The 14,892-nt window shown below is 32.5% G+C and overlaps 1 long non-coding RNA gene and 1 pseudogene across 1 annotated transcript; both read right to left on the minus strand.

Moving 5' to 3' along the window:
- Nucleotides 1-230: 230 nt before the first annotated feature.
- LOC101497293 (uncharacterized) lies at nt 231-2,880 on the minus strand. The gene is made up of 3 exons (XR_001143185.3): nt 2,546-2,880; nt 2,349-2,444; nt 231-1,145 (listed from the first exon to the last, which is right to left on the minus strand). It is a non-coding gene; the product is annotated as an uncharacterized lncRNA (long non-coding RNA).
- An 8,255-nt stretch (nt 2,881-11,135) lies between these two features.
- On the minus strand, nt 11,136-14,444 carry LOC140919102 (uncharacterized; annotated as a pseudogene).
- Nucleotides 14,445-14,892: the final 448 nt, after the last annotated feature.

A 14,892-nucleotide genomic window follows, 5' to 3' on the forward strand; every position in this document is an offset into this window, starting at 1 on the left:
TGATACTGGATCATTAGAAAAGTTTATTATTTAAGAAAGAAATGACGCACCGCCTAAATTTTGGTGTACCAACAATTTAGTTTTGCCTTAAGTATGGGTGAGAATAGGTCAGGTTAGGCCAAGCTTTAAAAGCCATGAGCCTGACCTACGATTAATTTTTTAAGCCTAAGTCTGGCATACAGTCTAGACATTGCAATGGGAAATGAATTAGAACAAATATCAATGAAGTACAAAGAGAAGGTAATGTGATGGAGGCAGGAGAATTAATTTCAACAACAAAGGCATCTTTGCATTGAATCAAGAATTCGTCTCAGATTCTCAACTCATTTTTTGCCCAAAAATTTAAAAACATTATTGTCTATTAGAACAGTTTTCCTTAAATAAAAATTTTCAGTACAAAGTTAAATAATTATATTAATAAAAAAAATATAGGATTAATGTTGTTTCACACAGAATTAATTATTTCAAATCATTACTCTCAGATATTTGTCTCCAATTTCCATTTAATTTTATAATTAATTCCATTGACCCCACATCATCGAATTTCTAATTCCTCAATCTATTCTCATAATATCTATTATCCCACATTCTTCTTTCATCATATTTAAGCACTATTCCACGTGCCTTGTATTCTACAAAGCAGAAAGGGAAAGGGCAAGGGCGGCTGTCCTAAATACCTACATACAACACAAAAAAGCAACAGGCGGAAAATTGCAAACGAATTTCCAAATATGATTATACATATATATAAATACTAGTTTCTGGAGCCAAAGGAGGAAGTTTTAGGGTCGACCATTTAAATGTTCTGGTGATGAGCTACCTTAATCTCAAAAATATACCTCCAAAATTACCAAGCAAAACACATTAAGTAACACAGAAAGGCAGAAACCAGTAGAGAAATCAGTCCCCAGCAAATGGCTTACAATGTTTGCAAAAGAAGAACAATCAACAATGCATTATATCCTAATTAAGAGTCTGCTTACTGAGAGAAAACAATCTCCATCATGCACATGATTACAGCTATGAACTTGCAGGAGGATGATTAAAGTACCTTGCAGGAAACAGCTTCTTTAAGTTTTTTGTAGAAATATGTGTTGAAAAAATGGTAGTCAGATATTGTCGGAGATACTTGCTGCTGCAAATATCTAGCCAATAGAAAATGTCATGAGTAGAGAGCTCAAAAACTACATGTGGAAAACATGTCAAAGTATTATTATGGTTTTGCAGAATGATTCAAGTTTTCAGAGTCACTAGTTCAAAAGGGACTAAAAAAGTGATAACATAAATAGTTCAGTAGATAATAAGAGTAAATAGAAGTGAATGAGTTCAGCTATTGGGGAAAAATCGAAGCTCAATTCAAAACAGCATCAAGATATATGTTTTATTAAAATAAGTGAGCCAAATTCGACCATCATTTTTTCTTAAACCAAGCATGAACTTTAGTTGCTCAGCTATATACCCCAACAACAGGGACTTAACACCAATTTCATGAGCCACTGGAGCATTATCAAATTTCCAGTTGTTATGGCCAGTGTAAATAAACAAAAAGAATAGCTTCTCAACCCAGATATCAATCACAGAGGACATGATACTATCACATTACAAAAGTCCAAAAGACAGTATAATCTAATTGATAAGATTAGAAAATATATATTTTCATAACTTTTGAAATTTAAGAGTAGATGTCAATTTTGGTGTACCTAGGATATACTTGAAATCAAATTGGACCTGAGGCTTGAAGGATAAAATTAATGTCATGAATCACCAATAGAGGCAATGGTGGATTTATGATGAAGACTGTCTATGGGGAAATTGCTCCCAACACATATATTCTGTTATCTCAATACACTTAATAAATATTTGGATTTTTTAAATGAATGCATAAAATTGTAAGAGGCTTAGGTAATTTGGATTTTTTGTCATGAGATTATATATTTTATATAAAAAATGTCTTCTGTAGAAATATTATTAACTGTATTTTATTGCCTCCACCAAATAAAATCCTTGATCCACCACTGATTAGAGGAGCAATTTGATACAAATAAAAACATAAAAGATAATATTTTCCAAGACTTTATAACTTGTGCAGAAAGTATAAGATAAGCTGAATTAGAGTCTTCATCCCATAATTTTTTCTACAAAGAACCATAAAAGCTCAACTGTCTTCAATGTCCAATCAAACTAACACGTATTGAATTTCCATTTACAATTCCACCAAAGCATGTTCTATGAGTTTGAGGGTAACACAAGAAAGCACCAAAATTGTGTTTTTATCTTCATTGCAAAAACGAAAATACTCAAAGGAACCAGCAAGGAGGAAGGGTGAGAAGGGGCCTAAATAGATTTACCGTATGTAAAAGTTCATGATAGTCGATGTTAAGTAGCCTTCAGGGGCAAGGCATTCCATGTCATTATAACAAATTTCAACAGACTCTGGATCATCTCTGAGCCATCATAAAGGAAAGTTGAACGGTCAAGCAACTTAGATTAGACATAGAAAATTATGGTTGAAGGACAATGTTCTCATATTTACTCTCTAAAGTACCTTGATGGAAAATAGGTCTTGGCTTCTTTCAAACTGAAAAAGAATACACAAAACAAGTAAGATTAAGAATTTCATTGGCATATTCCTAAACCGTAAGAGTCTATTTTGTGTTCGTGCGCAGGATAAGAGACGGGATAGGATAAGTGTATCATATCTTGTCTCAAACTAGTGTTTAACGAAACAACAGCACATGATAAGTTAATCCTAAAACTTATCCTATCTTGTCTCTTCAGTTAAAATTTTTATCCTAAATTTGAGCTAGGTTAGAAAGCATGATATGATATGATAAGAACAATAATTTACTAATTTATCCATATAAAATATAATTTACTATATAAAAAATTAAAATTTAATAAAATATAAATATAAATTAAAAAAAACTAAAAACGAATTTGATATTAAATTTAAAAATAAATATATTAATCATTAATTTTTAAAGATATGTATGATTTTATCACAAGGTTAATTTTGTAATTCATATAATCTAAAAATATAAAAACCAATTGATATGAATATTTAAAAATAAAATTATTATTAAAAATTACAAAAATATGAATATTAATTAAAAAAAATTAACATTAAATATAATTTTCTTGCAAGGGTAGTTTTGTCATTTACATATAATATATATCGTACCTTTATTTAGCTTATCTAACATATATAATAGAATTATTTTGTTAGTCGTGAAATTTTTAAATTGAAATTGTTCATTTAGTAGTATCAATGAATTTTTAAAACTATTAAACTTTTTTAGTATTTTTTGTTAATTTATAAAAATAGAAATATTATAAATAAATTTAGAAAAAAAATATGTAATTGTTTCACAAGAGTAATTTTTATTTAAATATGATATATATTATATCATGTCATGATATGTGTACCAAATACATAAAAAAAATAAAATGCTATTATTTTGTTGATTATTATGTGTTAATACACATAATATGATAATATTTATCTTATCATGATCTTACCATATCATATCACATCTTTATCTAATTTTATATTATATGATGTATCTTGCATTAAATCCACCATTAAACTACCTACCTTCATCCAATTGCAGCCGATGAACTAAATTTGACATAAATTAGTTGCAATTCGTACTAGAAATTAAGCAAAGAAGGAATGAAGATGCAAATAAGAACATTGATAGGAGGTGAGCTGGCAGACCAAGTACAAATTTTCCATACCAAAATGTATCATGACATGACAATGTCCACGCGAGTTAATTTAGAAAACAATTATGAACATTGGATTAAATAAAATAGAAGATTGAGATTTGGTGTCAAACTAAATGTCAAGGAATTCTTACGCATATTAAAATAATAAAATTAACTTATTCTCTCATAAATTATATTTTATAATTTATTTACATCAATTTTTTGTTATTGATTTATTTACATAATTGAATATATAGAAAGATGATATATATATATATATATATATATATTGTTAATTTTGAGTTTTAAAAAACTATTTAAAAATCACAATTTATGTTACCTAAGATATTATGGGGTTGAGTCGCGGACTAGGCTGCTCTCTTTAAGAGGTTTCGCGACACTGTCCAAATTGTGCAAAACAGACTATCAAACACGAAATTCCCAAGATAAAACAACTCAGATTCACTATATTGGAGTTCTACTGCGCTGTAGAAAACCGTTCTAGAATTACACCCTCAATATGACAGTTAAAGCCACTCTCAATATGACGATTAAAGTCACTCTCAAAATGGTACCATGACCATTCATAACTATGACATAATTGAAGTAACAATGTCGATTTACAAGAAAGGGGGATTTGAATTGTAAATGAACCTTTTGAAAATTCCTGTTAAAAACTTAAAAAAATAACTCAAGATTGATCCTGGTTGTGAAAACATAAAACGGAGAACGTTCTTGGTTTTAAGTAGAAAACGGAGAACGATCTTGGTTAGTTAAAATTAGTAATTATGTTTAAGTTTTTTAACCTGTTAATTAATCAAACTGAAAGTAAATAGATAAGGGATGAAATACCACACATCGATATCCTGGTTCACCTAACTTGGGTAACGTCCAGTCCTTACAACTGTGAGATTTTCCACTAAGTGGTTAAAACAGAGAGCCTTCTTGATTTTACAGCACTCAGCACAATAACTATGACATAATTGAAGTAACAATGTCGATTTACAAGAAAGGGGGATTTGAATTGTAAATGCACCTTTTGAAAATTCCTGTTAAAAACTTAAGAAAATAACTCAAGATTGATCCTGGTTGTGAAAACATAAAACGGAGAACGTTCTTGGTTTTAACTAGAAAACGGAGAACGATCTTGGTTAGTTAAAATTAGTAATTATGTTTAAGTTTTTTAACCTGTTAATTAATCAAACTGAAAGTAAATAGATAAGGGATGAAATACCACACATCGATATCCTGGTTCACCTAACTTGGGTAACGTCCAGTCCTTACAACTGTGAGATTTTCCACTAAGTGGTTAAAACAGAGAGCCTTCTTGATTTTACAGCACTCAGCACAGATCTACCCTGATCTGTTTGAAGCCTTATTCCTTTCCACCTAGAAAGCGAATACAATACATATCTATCTTGATAGGATTCGTTACAATCTAATCAAAATATAATTAAACTCTTATAGTTTGAGTTTTTACAATAATGATGATATTGTTTTGATAGAATCTGAGATGTCTCAACTCTTGTTTGAGATTTTATTCTTTACAAATAAATCAGTAGTAGCGGCACAATATAGTGTAAAGATTTAGAACTGCTTCTTCTTTGTGGAAAAGAGAATTTCAAGTATGTGAATGTGAATGATTTGTGGTAATTAACATCACTTGATTTTCTGCCTTAATCCTGGATATTAGCCTTCCTTTTATAGGTGTTTAGAAGCATTTAATGATGGTCAAAAGAGTTGTTGGTAGTGCTCTGTCAGTTTTGACCAAAACCAATATATCGAATTAAAATAATTCAGCCTTTTGAATGATTTGAATCTGTTTTAACTAAGTCTATTACAGCCTTGCTTTAAACCTTTTATCTTCTAGTTTAAATGTCTTTGACGCTTCTCACTTAATCGTTGATGATACAACTTCGATCTAGAGCTTTGAATCTGGCCAAAATAGTTTGGAGAATGATTAAAACCTTTGTAGAAGTAAGAGGATTACTGTTGGAATTTGCAGAAAACGGAGATTAATTATCAATTTGGTTTTGGCAGTTTGATCTTTCTGGAGATTTGATAATCAATCTGAAGTTCCTGTTTTGATCATTGTGGATGTCTTTGTAATATCTTTGAACAGATCAAGATTGATTGAACTTTCTTGACAGTCTTGCTGAAGAGTTTCCAAACTTTTTTAACTGGTCTGTTTCGAGTCCTTTTATTTTAATGATTCAAGGACCTTCTTTTACTGGTATGAACCTATTTGTTCCTTGCCATGTACTGATGATCTTAGTATAAAATTCAGAGGTAAAAGCTTCGTTGAAATAGTGGAGATTGATTGGTCAAGATGCTGTGACGATCAATCTTGAACCTGGAGATCATTCTCCATTTTGTCCAGAATGTTCTTGTTGATTTTGTTTGTTCATTTTTTCTTTGCTATGCTTTATTCCTATCTTTGAATTAATTCACTCAAAAGCACAAGTTAAATTAACATAACATTTTAGAATCATAATTAACATCTTTAATTAACCTTTGTTTATTTTCATCAAAACTTTAATTTGAGAGTTTGTTTCAACAATCTCCCCCTTTTTGATGATGACAAACATGTTAATTTAGATTTTAATTTTGATTCTCATATCCAGTCTAAAGAGCTTAAGAGCCCCCCCTCAATTAATGCAGTAAGTGATTTTGACAGAATTTTAAACAAGCATATAATTTTGACAAAGTTGTTTTCATTAATTCAAAATAGATACATAACATCAGTTTGCTTTTAAGCATATGTAGAGAATCCTAGATAAAAAAAGATTCTAAAAATATATTAAAAACTAACTTAATTCTCCCTCTTTGTCATACAAAAAGGTAAGGGGAAAAGCAACTAAGATGCGAGAGACAAAGATGATCCTTCAAATGAGGAGGATTTTCCTTGGTTAGGAACTTGTGGAGGAGGAATAGGAAGAAGTAGAGGTGGTGTGATTCCCAGCTTGGGAGTGAATTGTTTTGTGAACCAAGTTCTCAACTAATTAGTCTCATGATCTTGCTGAAGATGTTGTGCCATTATGGTCTGAAGAGCAGCCATAATATCTGAGTTTGAAGGTTCAGCCATGCGAGGATGAGTATGAATGTAGTAGTTGGTTGAGAGGTGGCAGCAACAACAGTGTTGGATGGAATGGTGGAACCGGAGATGGAGGGAACAGTTCCAAAGGAGGTAGCCGAGGACGGGAGAGGTCCATATGGTGTGGATGGTTTACCAAATGAGCCAGCAGCTTCTGGAAAGTTAAAAAATTGGCTAATACCAAAAATGGAGAAACTTGTTTTTTATGGGGACACAAAAAGTGGTGACATGACACTTATATGTGGATTGGGCAGTAGTGTTCCAAAGTCATGAGGTGGAGAGTGAAGGATTTGAGAATATGAGAGGAAATCAGTGGAAGGATAAGGTGGGTGGTTGAGGAAAAACAGAGAATGTTGATGAAGGTGGAATTTTGTCTGGAGAACGTTCTCGGTTTTGTGGAGAATGTTATGGAGAACGTTCTCGGTTTGATGGAGAATGTTCTGGGGCAGTTTCTGGAACTGCATCTCATGATTGATCAGATTTTGGAGGTGAGAAAGGAATAGAGATGGGGACAGTTCTTCGTCTTGCAGAACGTTTTCTTTTCAAGGAGGTTGGGAAGGATGATGTAGTGGTGGTTGGTTGTGTAGATAGTGTTTTGCACATATGGGAGAGGTTTTTGTGGAAAATTTGGAGATTTTAATGAGTGATTTTTCATTGGTGAGGGGAATTCTAAAATGCCTAAATATCTTAGTTAATATCATTCCATAAGGAACAATATTTTTCTTATAGTCTTTCGTGGCAGCATAGATCGTGTGTTGAATGATCACATGAGGAAGATTAAGACGTTTAAAGTTGAAGAGGTGATAGATGAGTAAGGCGTCATTGCCAGAAACATACTCATGACTTCCACTGCAAGGAATGAGAGTATGTTGGCTCATTATGTTGAAGACCTTTGGAAGGGGTTTGAGATATGTGGAGAGGTAACATGTGGATCCTTCTTCAAATAATTCCGAGAAGACCTCAGTCACTTTTAGATTCATAGCTGAGTACCATTGATTTCCAAAAACAGAAGGTCCTTTTGTAGGCAGTTGAATGATGGAAGCCAAGATGTCTGGAGTTAACTTGATCTCAATTCCCTTAATGGTGGAGATGATAAGGGATTTATCAGAGAAATTTTTGGTATTGCAGTAGAAAGCTCTTACAATGTCTGGATAATAAGACTCATATGTTTGTAAGAATGATGTCCATCCTAGAGCATCAGTATGATGTTGAACTTCATTTCCATCAATTATCAGTTTATCAAAGATAAAAACTCTTCCTATTCCAATAGGGCGTTGAACCCATTTGTCTTTGAAATTCTTTGAGTATTTTGGTGAAATGAGAGGGAGTGTGTCTGGTTTGGATTTTTTAGTATGTCGAGATGATTGATATGAGTTAGATGTGGGTGAAGACGTAGTGGGAGAATGTTTGGATTTTGTTGAGGGGGAAAGTGTTTGATTTGGAGAAGAATGTTCTCGAGGATGTGATGGTTGAGCATGAGAGCGTTTTGGGTGTGGAGAATGTTCTTTTTGTGGAGAGCGCAAAAGGATACGTACTGGAGAACATTCTTGATTTGGGATAGGGGAACATTGTGGAGATGGAGACTATTCTAGAGAAGTTGTTTCAGTGAGTTTTAGATTTTTTTTGGGTGCATGCATTTTCTTTCTTTGGGGATTTTTGAGTTTGTTTCTGGCTATGAATTGGGCGATGGATTTTTGAGTTTCGTGGTCTTTTTGGATTGAGTTGAAGGTTGAGATGATTTTGGAAGAGAGGAAAATATTTCTTTGATCAATCTCCTTTTTTGATTTGGAGGAGTTTATTGAGAGGGTTCAGAAAAGAATGAAGATTTTGAAGGAGTGATGGGTTTGGGTTGTGCTTTTTCTTTAACAGTTGTGGGAGGAGGAGTTTCAGGCGAGTCATCAGTCTCAGAATCGGAGATTATGAAGTAAAAGGGTTTTTCTATTTTGGCTTTGGAAGTTCCAATGTTAGATTGAACTCTCATGGAGCGTCTTTTTGGTATCATAGGTTTTCTTAGATGAGGAGGATCTTGAGCAATATTAGGAGGAGGACATGTGTATAGTGGTGGAAGAACAGTGGATAGGGGATTGGGATTGATAGGAAGATTATTAGGGTTAGTTTCAGGGGATGATGAGAGATAGTAAGAAAATGAGGTATCATAGGAGATGTGTGGTGGAGGTGGTGGTGGTGGTGGAGAAGGTGAGCGTTGAAATGAATCAGATGATGGGGATGATGAAGATGGTGAACAGGGATATGCGTTCTTTCTTACAAATTGTTTTGTGCGTGCCATGGCTTGGGAGTTGAGAAGTCTGACTAAGAGAGATTGGAGGAAGAAGATGAGAAGTTTGAGGGTTTTGTTTGCTGTTTTTTAGGAAAAGAAGATGGAGTGGTTGAGAAATTTGTCAAAAACGTGAGAGAAAGACAATGGTTATCTTGGGAAGGATGAGAGAATTTTGGGGGCAGGAGTGATGTGTCAGTTTTCTTTTACGGGTAAAGAGACACATGCATTAAATGCCAAGATTTTCCTTTTTGGTATGAGAGGAAAAGTGATGACTCAAAGGAGAATGTTGGTTGTCAAAACGGAGACTGATATCTGAAAAACGGAGATTGATAAATGTTCTCCGTTTTCTGCAGAAGCCGATTTTACCCAGAATTTTTTGGATTTTTTGTGATTTTCAGTTTCTCTTTGATCAAATTGAAACTATCATCGACAAGAGGCTTAGTGAAGATGTCAGCAAGTTGATTTTGAGTATCAACAAATATTAATTCGATTTCTTTCTTATTGACATGATCACGAATGAAATGATGTTTTATTTCAATATGTTTTGATATAGAGTGTTGTATTGGATGTTTAGACAGATTTATAGTACTGGTATTATCACAATAAATTGGAATACTGGAATGGCTTACTAAGTAGTCTTCGAGTTGATTTTTAATCCATAGAACTGGTGAGCAGCAGTTTGCTGCTGAGACATATTCAGCTTCAGTTGTTGATAAGGCTATAGTGTTTTGTTTTCTGCAAGACCATCTTATCAGTGCTTCACCTAAGAACTGACATGATCCACTTGTGTTTTTTCTTTCAATTTTATCTCCAGCATAATCAGCATCACAATATGCTATAAGATCAAAATGCGAACCTTTTCTATACCAAAGACCAAGATTAGTGGTTCCAACAAGATATCTAAATAATCGTTTTACTACTGTCAAATGAGATTCTTTTGGTACTGATTGAAATCGAGCGCATAATCCCACAGCAAATACTATATCAGGCCTACTAGTAGTTAAATAAAGCAAAGAACCAACCATTCCTCTATATTCTTTTTCAAAAACATAATTGCCATTTTCATCTTTCTCTAAAGAAGAAGATGGATGCATGGGAGTGGTCGTGATCTTTGATTCATTCATTTTATAATTGACCAGCAGATCTTTAATGTATTTTTCTTGACAAATAAAGATGCCATTGTCATATTGTTTAATTTGTAAACCAAGAAAATACCTTAATTCTCCCACATACTCATTTCAAATTCACTTTGCATAAGTTTTGAGAAACCTTCACACATTTTTTCATTTGTTGATCCAAAGATGATATCATCAACATATACTTGAACAATAAGTAAGTCATTCTTTTATGTTTTCTTAAATAATGTAGTGTCGATTTTTCCTTTTAAGAATCCATTTTTGATTAAGAATGAACTTAATCGTTCATACCAGGCTCTTGGTGCTTGTTTTAAGCCATATAGATCTTTGGTAAGTTTGAAAAAGTGAATTGGTTTTGATTGATTTTCGAAACCTGGGGGTGTTTCACATAAACTTGCTCATTTAAGAATCCATTTAAAAATGCACTTTTAACATCCATTTGAAATAATTTAATAAGCTTATGAGATGCATATGCAAGAAGTATACGAATAGCTTCTAACCTTGCAACTGGGGCAAAGGTTTCATCATAATCTATACCTTCTTGTTGATTGTAGCCTTGAGCTACTAATCTTTCTTTATTCCTGATAACCTTACCTTCTTCATCTAGTTTATTTCTGAAGACTCATCGTGTACCAATGATTGTTTGATCTAATGGATCAAGTACCAATGTCCAGACTTCATTTTTTTCAAACTGCAGTAGTTCTTCCTTCATGGCATCTATCCAAGATTGATCAATGATGACTTCCTTAATTAATTTTGGTTCAATCTGGGATATTATTGCCATGTTGTTTTCATCATTCTTGAATGATTTTCTTGTTTGAATCCCATCATTCGTGTCTCCAATAATTTGTGTTTGAGGATGATCTTCAATCGTTCTCCAACTTTTTGGTGGAGAATAAAACGGAGATTGCTTATCAATCTATGTTTTCTGCAAACTATTTTGCTGTTGTAACTCGATTGGAGTTTCTTCTTCCTCATCCTTTTTACTTAAATCTAAGTCATCATACTCATCAAATAATATGTGCATACTTATTTCTACAACATTAGTTTTTAGATTAAATACTTTTTATCCTTTAGAATCAGTTGAATAACCAAGAAAGATTGTTTGATCAGATTTTGCATCAAATTTTCCAATTATATATTTGTTGTTTAAAATATAACAATAACAACCAAAAATATGAAAGTAAGAAATGTTTGGTTTTCTATTTTTCTAGATTTCATATGGTGTTTTGTTGATGATCTTTCTTATGGATACACGGTTTAGGATATAGCAAGCTGTGTTTATGCCTTCAACCCAAAAATACCTTTCAACATTGGATTCTTCTAAGATGGTTCTTGCCATTTCTAGTAATGTTCTATTTTTTCGTTCAACAACTCCATTTTGCTGTGGAGTTCTTGCACATGAAAGATTATGAGAAATGTCAAGTTCATCAAAGAAGGTTTTAAAGGAAGTATTTATGAATTCTCCTCCATTATCACTTCTTACAGAAATGATGTTGGATTCTTTTTCATTTTGTACTTTCTTGCAAAATATTTTAAATGCGTCAAATGCATCGTCTTTTTGTTTTAAAAATAGCACCTAAGTAAATCTTGAGAAATCATCAACAATAACAAAACCATATTTCATTCCTCCTAGACATGTTGTTTTGACTGGCCCAAAGAGATCTATGTGAAGTAATTCAAGAGTTCAGTTTGTGGTTAAAAAATCTTTTGAATGAAAGCTACTCTTAACTTATTTTCCTTTTGCATATGTTTCACATATTTGATCTTTTTCAAAATTGAGTTTTGGTAATCCTCTAACAAGATCTAATTTTGAGATTTTTGAGATTGTTTTCATATTAATATGTCCAGCTCTTTTATGCCATATCCATTTGTCTTTATTGATTGATATAAAACATGATTCGTCAGGTAGTTCTTCAAGATACAAAACATATAAATTTTTCTTTCGATTTCCAGAAAACAAAGTTTCTCCAGTTTCAGTTTTTCTGATTTCACCTACTTTGGGTTTGAAAATAACTTCACATCCATTTTCACATAGCTGACTTATGCTTAACAGATTGTGTTTTAAACCTTCAACATATTGAACATCAGTTATTTGAGCAAAGTTTGTCTTAGCAATGGTTCCTCTACCTTTAATTTGAGCTTGGTTGTTATTTCCAAAAGTAACCGATCCTCCATCCTTCTTGATGAATGTTAGAAAGCAGTCTTTATCTCCTGTCATGTGTCTTGAACAGCCACTGTCCAAGAACCAAGGCTTTCTCTTTATATTTGGAAAACCAACCTGCATACGACGTTAGTTTAGCCTTAGGTACCCACATTGTTTTGGGTCCTTGGGAGTTAGTTTTAAAATTTTCTTTCTTTTTAAAATGACACATCGTTTTTCCATGAATGTTTTTGAAACAAACTGAACATTTAACTGTTGATTTTGGAATTGATTTGATACTCTGTTTTTTAAAAGATTGTAAACTTGATTTAGAGACAATTTCAGATCGTTCGCCTTTTCTCAATTTTTCTGAAAAAGGTTCAACTTTCGTTTTGGAACTTTCTTCGTTTTGAAAACATTTTGGAGAATGTTCTCCTTTTTCCAGTTTTTCTAATACTGTCTTGGCAGAACGATCTCCCTTTTTAATCAAACTCTTGCTTTTAATATTTTCATCTCTTTTTCTTAAATAGCAAGCAAATTCCATATGTCCAAGTTTTTTACAATATGAGCATCTAGTTTTACATTTTTCTTCCCATTTTTCTAGTACAATTTTTTTTTCATACAACTTTGTTTTTTGAGTTTGATTAAAACCAAGACCAGCTTTATCAAAGATTTCTATTTGAGATCCCATAATTTTTTGAAAAGTTTCAGTGGCTTTAATGAAATTTAACAAATCAGTTTTGAGAAGTTCATTTTCATTTTTAAGGAGAATGTTCTCTGTTTTCAGCGGATAACGTTCTTAACCTTCTTGTTTTTCAAAATTTTGTTTCTGCGTTTCTTTTAATTCTTGAATGATGTTTTTGAGCATATTATTCCTAACTTGAATTTTTTCTTTTTCTTCTTTTTCTTTATGAAATTATTCTTTTAAGAAACTACATTTTTAAATAAGGAGATTTGAATCATTTAACAAGTTATCAAATTATTTTCCCATTTGCTCACATAAATAACATGGTACAGAATTTATTACCTTATCTTCCTCTGTTTTTTCCATTTAGCATATGTTAGCTTCCTCATCTTCTTCAGCTTCTGATTCTTCTAAATCCTCCCATGTTGCCATCATTGATTTCTTCTTAAAAGGAAATCTCTTTGGTGGATTCTTGTTTAAAGGACACTCTGCTTTGTAATGTCCTAATTTGTTACATCCAAAGCATGTGACTTGGCTTTTGTCTACTTCTGTTTTGGGATTTTTTTTTTGAAATCCCTTTATGATTTGATATGTTCTTCTTATCATTATATGTATTCTTTTGGTGAGAAGAGCAATTTCATCAGCTTCTTTTTGTTCGTTTTCTTCTAGGTCTTCCTCTATTTGTACTGTGATTTTTCTTGAGATGCTTTTAGTGCTATTGCTTTTCCCTTCTTGATTGGTTTGTCTTCTTGTAGCAGTACTTCATATGCTCTTAAAGTTTCAATTAATTCTTCCAGAGGAAGTGATTCAAGATTCTTGGCTTGGTTTATAGTTGTTACCATTGGTCTCCATATGATTGGAAGACACCGAATGATTTTTCTTACTCTTTCTTAAACTGTGTAAGCTTTGTCAAGAGAACGCATTTCATTTACTATTGTTGTGAACCTTGAGTACATTTCATCAATAGTTTCTCGTTCTTGCATTTTGAAAAGTTCGAATTTCCTTATGCCAATATCTATCCTTGTTTCTTTGACATGGCTTGTTCCTTCATGATGAGTTTGTAGCGTATCCCAAACTTCTTTTGCAGTTGTGCATTCATCTACTCTTTCAATTTTTTCCCTGCTTAAGGCACATGATAAAAATAACTGAGCTTTAGAATTTAGAAGTACCTTAATTTTATCATCAACTGTCCAGTTTGCTTCTTTCTTCATAGCAGAGTTTGAGTCATCTTGATCAACCCTTGGTATGAAATATCCATCTGTAATGATGCGCCACATCCCTGAATCTTGAGATTTTAGAAACAGCTGCATCTTATTTTTCCAGAAATAGTAATCAGTTCCATCAAAGAATGGTGGTCTGTTCGAAGATCCTTCTTCAACAATGTATTTGGCTTTCGACATTTTTTCTTCTAGATCTTTGCTCTAGCACTTGTTAGGTGTTTTTTAATCTTTCTAGAGATCGAGCTCTGATGCCAATTGAAGTAACAATGTTGATTTACAAGAGAGAGGGGTTTGAATTGTAAATGCACCTTTTAAAAATTCCTGTTAAAAACTTAAGAAAATAACTCAAGATTGATCCTGGTTGTGAAAACAGAAAACGGAGAACATTATTGGTTTTAACTAGAAAACGGAGAACGATCTTGGTTAGTTAAAATTAGTAATTCTGTTTAAGTTTTTTAACCTGTTAATTAATCAAACTGAAAGTAAATAGATAAGGGAAGAGATACAACGCAGCGATATATCCTAGTTCACCCAACTTGGGTTACGTACAGTCCTCACAACTGTGAGATTTTCCACTAAGTGTTTAAAACGAAGAGCCTTCTTGATTTTACAGCACTCAGCACAAATC

The sequence above is a fragment of the Cicer arietinum genome, chromosome 8, assembly GCF_000331145.2.
Source record: "Cicer arietinum cultivar CDC Frontier isolate Library 1 chromosome 8, Cicar.CDCFrontier_v2.0, whole genome shotgun sequence".
Taxonomy (NCBI): domain Eukaryota; kingdom Viridiplantae; phylum Streptophyta; class Magnoliopsida; order Fabales; family Fabaceae; genus Cicer; species Cicer arietinum.